The sequence below is a fragment of the Salmo trutta genome, chromosome 15 (genome assembly GCF_901001165.1).
Source record: "Salmo trutta chromosome 15, fSalTru1.1, whole genome shotgun sequence".
Lineage (NCBI taxonomy): Eukaryota > Metazoa > Chordata > Actinopteri > Salmoniformes > Salmonidae > Salmo > Salmo trutta.
In genome coordinates, this window is record NC_042971.1 from 8,340,887 (window position 1) to 8,349,134 (window position 8,248).

An 8,248-nucleotide genomic window follows, 5' to 3' on the forward strand; every position below is an offset into this window, starting at 1 on the left:
CCCGTACCCCCTGTATATAGCCTCCACATTGACTCTGTACCGGTACCCCCTGTATATAGTCTCCACATTGACTCTGTACCGGTACCCCCCTGTATATAGCCTCCACATTGACTCTGTACGGTGCCCCCCTGTATATAGCCTCCACATTGACTCTGTACCGGTACCCCCCTGTATATAGCCTCCACATTGACTCTGTACGGTACCCCCCTGTATATAGCCTCCACATTGACTCTGTACCGGTACCCCCTGTATATAGCCTCCACATTGACTCTGTACCGGTACCCCCCTGTATATAGCCTCCACATTGACTCTGTACCGTAACACCCTGTATATAGTCTCCACATTGACTCTGTACCGGTACCCCCTGTATATAGCCTCCACATTGACTCTGTACCGGTACCCCCTGTATATAGCCTCCACATTGACTCTGTACGGTACCCCCCCCTGTATATAGCCTCCACATTGACTCTGTACGGTACCCCCCCCCCCTGTATATAGCCTCCACATTGACTCTGTACGGTACCCCCCCCCCCCTGTATATAGCCTCCACATTGACTCTGTACCGGTACCCCCTGTATATAGCCTCCACATTGACTCTGTACGGTACCCCCCCCCCTATATATAGCCTCCACATTGACTCTGTACGGTACCCCCTGTATATAGCCTCCACATTGACTCTGTACGGTACCCCCCCCCTGTATATAGCCTCCACATTGACTCTGTACGGTACCCCCCCCCTGTATATAGTCTAGTTGTTATTTTACTGCTGCTCTATACTTTTATCTCTTATTCTTATTCATACTTTTTTAAACTGCATTGTGGGTTAGGGCTTGTAGGAAAGCATTTCACTGTATTCGGCGCATGTGACTGATACAATTTGATTTGATTCACCTTGTCAATCTACGTCATGGAAAAAGCAGGTGTTCATAATGTTTTGTACACTCACTGTATAAAAAATATATGACATAAACAACAAATGATAAGCAGATGCTTTAGAGTATATACTCAGATACACAAAATACATCAGGTTTCAGATCTTGAAGGTTGTCCTCTTCAATAGTAATATCATCAATTCTGACCAGTAACTTACCTGGGGTCAAAGGTCCCTGATCCATTACTAAAATATATTTGATGATCCATAGAGAAGTCGCTCTTCATGGACAGTTGACTGGGTACAGGAGAGACTGGTCTCTGGACAGACTGAGTTTGGTTGGAGATTCTGAAAAACATAATGAATCACCATGTAACTACATTTCAAAATATATCCAAATTATATATCAATAGATTACATACATTACATAAAGCATTAAAATATATGGCATTACATAAAGCAAAAAACATACACTGAGTGTACAAAACATTAAGAACACCCTCCTAATACTGAGTGTCCCCCCCTCTTTTTTTGTCCTCAGAACAGCCTCAATTCATCAGGACATGGACTCTACAAGGTGTGGAAAGCGTCCCACAGGGATGCTGGCCCATGTTGACTCCAATGCTTCCCTCAGTTGTGTCAAGATGGCTGGATGTCCTTTGTGTGGTGGACCATTCTTGATTCCTACCTGTCTCCTCCCCTTCATCTACACTGATTGAAGTGGATTTAACAAGTGTAACTTAATTGTAACATAATCACGTAGGCCTACTGATTCACTTCATCTCAGTTCCACTTGAATCCGTCAGAGTCTATTGATGCACATACTTTATAGTATGTCCATATGTACAGTACCAGTCAGAGTCTATTGATGCACATACTTTATAGTATGTCCATATGTACAGTACCAGTCAGAGTCTATTGATGCACATACTTCATAGTATGTCCATATGTACAGTACCAGTCAGAGTCTATTGATGCACATACTTTATAGTATGTCCATATGTACAGTACCAGTCAGAGTCTATTGATGCACATACTTCATAGTATGTCCATATGTACAGTACCAGTCAGAGTCTATTGATGCACATACTTTATAGTATGTCCATATGTACAGTACCAGTCAGAGTCTATTGATGCACATACTTCATAGTATGTCCATATGTACAGTACCAGTCAGAGTCTATTGATGCACATACTTCATAGTATGTCCATATGTACAGTACCAGTCTATGAGACTATAAGGAGTACCAGTACTGAGTCAATGTGCAGGGGTACCAGGTAGTTGAGGTAATAATGAGACTATAAGGAGTACCAGTACTGAGTCAATGTGCAGGGGTACCAGGTAGTTGAGGTAATAATGAGACTATAAGGAGTATCAGTACTGAGTCAATGTGCAGGGGTACCAGGTAGTTGAGGTAATAATGAGACTATAAGGAGTACCAGTACTGAGTCAATGTCCAGGGGTACCAGGTAGTTGAGGTAATAATGAGACTATAAGGAGTACCAGTACTGAGTCAATGTGCAGGGGTACCAGGTAGTTGAGGTAATAATGAGACTATAAGGAGTACCAGTACTGAGTCAATGTGCAGGGGTACCAGGTAGTTGAGGTAATAATGAGACTATAAGGAGTACCAGTACTGAGTCAATGTGCAGGGGTACCAGGTAGTTGAGGTAATAATGAGACTATAAGGAGTACCAGTACTGAGTCAATGTGCAGGGGTACCAGGTAGTTGAGGTAATAATGAGACTATAAGGAGTACCAGTACTGAGTCAATGTGCAGGGGTACCAGGTAGTTGAGGTAATAATGAGACTATAAGGAGAACCAGTACTGAGTCAATGTGCAGGGGTACCAGGTAGTTGAGGTAATAATGAGACTATAAGGAGTACCAGTACTGAGTCAATGTGCAGGGGTACCAGGCAGTTGAGGTAATAATGAGACTATAAGGAGTACCAGTACTGAGTCAATGTGCAGGGGTACCAGGTAGTTGAGGTAATAATGAGACTATAAGGAGTACCAGTACTGAGTCAATGTGCAGGGGTACCAGGTAGTTGAGGTAATAATGAGACTATAAGGAGTACCAGTACTGAGTCAATGTGCAGGGGTACCAGGTAGTTGAGGTAATAATGAGACTATAAGGAGTACCAGTACTGAGTCAATGTGCAGGGGTACCAGGTAGTTGAGGTAATAATGAGACTATAAGGAGTACCAGTACTGAGTCAATGTGCAGCGGTACCAGGTAGTTGAGGTAATAATGAGACTATAAGGAGTACCAGTACTGAGTCAATGTGTAGGGGTACCAGGTAGTTGAGGTAATAATGAGACTATAAGGAGTACCAGTACTGAGTCAATGTGCAGGGGTACCAGGGAGTTGAGGTAATAATGAGGCTATAAGGAGTACCAGTACTGGGTCAATGTCCAGGGGTACCAGGTAGTTGAGGTAATAAGGAGACTATAAGGAGTACCAGTACTGAGTCAATGTGCAGGGGTACCAGGTAGTTGAGGTAATAATGAGACTATAAGGAGTACCAGTACTGAGTCAATGTGCAGGGGTACCAGGTAGTTGAGGTAATAATGAGACTATAAGGAGTATCAGTACTGAGTCAATGTGCAGGGGTACCAGGTAGTTGAGGTAATAATGAGACTATAAGGAGTACCAGTACTGAGTCAATGTCCAGGGGTACCAGGTAGTTGAGGTAATAATGAGACTATAAGGAGTACCAGTACTGAGTCAATGTGCAGGGGTACCAGGTAGTTGAGGTAATAATGAGACTATAAGGAGTACCAGTACTGAGTCAATGTGCAGGGGTACCAGGTAGTTGAGGTAATAATGAGACTATAAGGAGTACAAGTACATCTCCTCATCCAGGGAGTGCACACACACACACACACACACACACACACACACACACACACACACACACACACACACACACACACAGAGGGAATGTTGTGTTTGTTTAATATTGTTTTGGGACTATGAAAATGGACTAAAGTATTAGCCTATGGATTATGAAAACAACCAAAAGAAATGTGAAAATGGGAGAGGAGAAATGACTAGAGACAGTGTTGTTTAACTCACTGACCATGACCCATGAGTTCTTCTTACCTTTGTTCAGTAGAAACATCTCCCTCTCTAAAGTATATGGGTTCACCCATAGACCAGTCACTCTTCATGGACACACAGCTGGGTACAGGGGAGGCTGGTCTCTCCTGCTTGATTGGACTTCAACACAACAGAGACAAACATTACATCTCTCATCTACTCTGATCTCAGATGGGGAAACATAAGAAGAGTTTCATTCTAAAACGCTATGTATCCATTTTCAGAAATGTTGGTAAATGAGATTTTATTGTTTAAAGAAATTAGGAAAGAGATTTTTTTTTCACTATCTAATCATGGCATGGGGTTGTTCAATGACAGACATGTATTTGTTGAAAATCTATCACTTGATGGTTTCATTTCAGAGAGACAAATAATCATGTTTTTTTTTTGCAAAATGCTGTATATCTGCCTGAATCTAAATTGACTTGATTTGCCCTGATGAAATATGTATCAACCCCAACAAGAAAAATCCCTTAATTATAATCCACATTATTTTCCTGCCATGAGAAACTGGGTCAAATTAAGATATGGCATCTGTAAATGCATTCCTCTTTAGATATCTAGGTGAGACAACCACATATCACAGTCAAATATACAGGATACAAACAACCCATTCCTGATAAACAATGGACATATTGCGTTTCGCAAATAAAAAACTGTTTATACACATCTCAAATCTATTAATAAAAAATGTGATAACATTATTATTGAAGGAACACACCCATAAGCAATCTGCTGAAAAAACAAATGTGATTTTTGGGGGGGATATAGCTTTTTGGAAATAAACTTAATAATTATTCAACAAAATTGTAATCTCACCTCTTAGCTTTGGTGTCATGTTCCCCAGAGAGACTCATTTTAGAGGCAGGGCCTCCTTTCTTCCTCTCCCCAGAGAGACTCATTTTAGAGCACTGACCCCTGTAAACAGAGATCCAACATGTTGGTTGTGGTAAACACAGTGACAACTAAACAGAGATCCAGCATGTTGGTTGTGGTTAACACAGTAACAACTAAACAGAGATCCAGCATGTTGGTTGTGGTTAACACAGTGACAACTAAACAGAGATCCAGCATGTTGGTTGTGGTTAACACAGTGACAACTAAACAGAGATCCAGCATGTTGGTTGTGGTTAACACAGTGACAACTAAACAGAGATCCAGCATATTGGTTGTGGTTAACACAGTGACGTCCTAAACAGAGATCCAGCATGTTGGTTGTGGTTAACACAGTAACAACTAAACAGAGATCCAGCATGTTGGTTGTGGTTAACACAGTAACAACTAAACAGAGATCCAGCATGTTGGTTGTGGTTAACACAGTGACAACTAAACAGAGATCCAGCATGTTGGTTGTGGTTAACACAGTGACAACTAAACAGAGATCCAGCATGTTGGTTGTGGTTAACACAGTGACAACTAAACAGAGATCCAGCATGTTGGTTGTGGTTAACACAGTAACAACTAAACAGAGATCCAGCATGTTGGTTGTGGTTAACACAGTGACAACTAAACAGAGATCCAGCATGTTGGTTGTGGTTAACACAGTGACAACTAAACAGAGATCCAGCATGTTGATTGTGGTTAACACAGTGACAACTAAACAGAGATCCAGCATGTTGGTTGTGGTTAACACAGTAACAACTAAACAGAGATCCAGCATGTTGGTTGTGGTTAACACAGTGACAACTAAACAGAGATCCAGCATGTTGGTTGTGGTTAACACAGTGACAACTAAACAGAGATCCAGCATGTTGGTTGTGGTTAACACAGTAAGAACTAAACAGAGATCCAGCATGTTGGTTGTGGTTAACACAGTGACAACTAAACAGAGATCCAGCATGTTGGTTGTGGTTAACACAGTGACAACTAAACAGAGATCCAGCATGTTGGTTGTGTTTAACACAGTGACTAATTCTTGAATGTCAATTGTTCTCATTCATTCATTTTCTCTTTGAGAAATATATTTTTAAGAACTTTCTCTTTTACCTCACTACATTCATGAAGAAAATGATGTACTTTTTACTCCATACATTTTCCCTGACACCCAAAAGTACTCGTTACATGTTGAATGCTTAGCAGGACAGAAAACGGTCCAATATGAACACTTATCAAGAGAACATCCCTACTGCCTCTGATCTGGTGGACTCACTAAACAGAGAACATCCCTGGTCCTCCCCTCCTCTGATCTGGAGGACTCACTAAACAGAGAACATCCCTGGTCATCCCTACTGCCTCTGATCTGGTGGACTCACTAAACAGAGAACATCCCTGGTCATCCTTACTGCCTCTGATCTGGAGGACTCACTAAACAGAGAACATCCCTGGTCATCCCTACTGCCTCTGATCTGGAGGACTCACTAAACAGAGAACATCCCTGGTCATCCCTACTGCCTCTGATCTGGAGGACTCACTAAACAGAGAACATCCCTGGTCATCCTTACTGCCTCTGATCTGGAGGACTCACTAAACAGAGAACATCCTTGGTCATCCCTACTGCCTCTGATCTGGAGGACTCACTAAACAGAGAACATCCCTTGTCCTCCCCTCCTCTGATCTGGAGGACTCACTAAACAGAGAACATCCCTGGTCATCCCTACTGCCTCTGATCTGGAGGACTCACTAAACAGAGAACATCCCTGGTCATCCCTACTGCCTCTGATCTGGTGGACTCACTAAACAGAGAACATCCCTGGTCATCCCTACTGCCTCTGATCTGGAGGACTCACTAAACAGAAAACATCCCTGGTTATCCTTACTGCCTCTGATCTGGAGGACTCACTAAACAGAGAACATCCCTGGTCATCCCTACTGCCTCTGACTACTTTACTTTCACTTTTGATGCTTAAGTATATTTTAGCAATTACATTTACTTTTGATACTTAATTATATTTCAACCAAATACTTTGACTTTTACTGAAGAGTATTTTACTGGGTGACTTTCACTTTTAATTGAGTCATTTTCTATTAAGGTATCTTGACTTTTACTCCAGTATGAGAATTGAGAACTTTTTCCACCACTGTTCGAACGTTCTAGAGACATATGAGCCACAGTTTCAACAGACATTTTGTAACTGCGTGGGCTACAAAGTTACTTTCAGTTTCATATAAGGAAATAAAGTAACGGTCACTGGGTGAATTAGTTTTGCATTGCCCAGCTCCCCGGGTGAGCAGAGTTTGCGCATTTTAGACCATTCCATTGTTCCTTAAAATAAAACTCCACTCACCTGTAGCACCGGGCCATGCAAAACGAACTTCCCACTGTCGCAGGGCACTGAGACACAGAGTTCTAAACCCAGACGCATTTCTTCAAGACATCTCTCTTACATTATTTTAGCTAAACATATAATTTACTCGTAACCAAGTTTAGCTGTGTTTTTTTCCTCCTAAATGTGAGTTACTGTAGGACTTTAATAATTGTTAACAGGCCTACAAACCCAAAAGGTTTTAATTTGAGAATGTTCATTTGTATGCCTCAAATATTAAACTGTCTTAAAATATTTGATGATTAGTTGAATCAGGTGTGTAAGTGCTGGTAAGAACAAAAGGATGAGAAACCCTGAGATAAACATTAAACCATATAATGTAAAAGCTCCTCCGCCATCTTTACCAGACGTTTTACTGATAACATGTAGACCTACTGATTAGTTTCCACTTTGAAAACTGCTGTCTGTCAGCAACTCAGCTCAAGTAGCAGTTCTACTAACTAGTAATATCTCATTCCAGGTATTCAGTCTCTTACTCTGTCCAGTAGAATTAATTATTGTTCAGAAATACTTACTTTATTTTTCAATAATCTCCATATAGTGTTTTCTGCTCTGTCGTCTCAAAATGGATCCTGAACAAAAGAACAACTTTACTTTCAGTTTCAGCTCAGCCGCCTCCCCACCCTGATAATAAAGTGTTTAATTGGTATCTTCCACTAGATGGCAGTAAACACCTGCTGTAACTACACTTTACAACTATGTGTTCGGTTTCATACAGGCAGTGTCCCAGAGTTGGATTGCTGATCTAGGATCAGGTCCCCCCTCTCCATGTAATCTGATTCATTATTATCTAGGATCAGGTACCCCCTCTCCATGTAATCTGATTCATTATGATATAGGATCAGGTCCTCCTCTCCATGTAATCTGATTCATTATGATCTAGGATCAGGTCCCCCTCTCCATGTAATCTGATTCATTATGATCTAGGATCAGGTCCCCCCTCTCCATGTAATCTGATTCATTATGATCTAGGATCAGGTCCCCCTCTCCATGTAATCTGATTCATTAG

The 8,248-nt window shown here is 41.4% G+C and overlaps 1 long non-coding RNA gene across 2 annotated transcripts; it reads right to left on the bottom strand.

The window, feature by feature from the left end:
• Positions 1 to 1,127: 1,127 nt before the first annotated feature.
• On the bottom strand, positions 1,128 to 8,019 carry LOC115148417 (uncharacterized). 2 transcript variants are annotated; one of them, XR_003866664.1, is made up of 3 exons: positions 7,755 to 8,019; positions 3,980 to 4,096; positions 1,128 to 1,219 (listed from the first exon to the last, which is right to left on the bottom strand). It is a non-coding gene; the product is annotated as an uncharacterized LOC115148417 (long non-coding RNA). The 2 variants fall into 2 exon arrangements; XR_003866663.1 differs by lacking the exon at positions 7,755 to 8,019 and adding an exon at positions 4,796 to 4,814.
• Between the last annotated feature and the right edge of the window lie 229 nt (positions 8,020 to 8,248).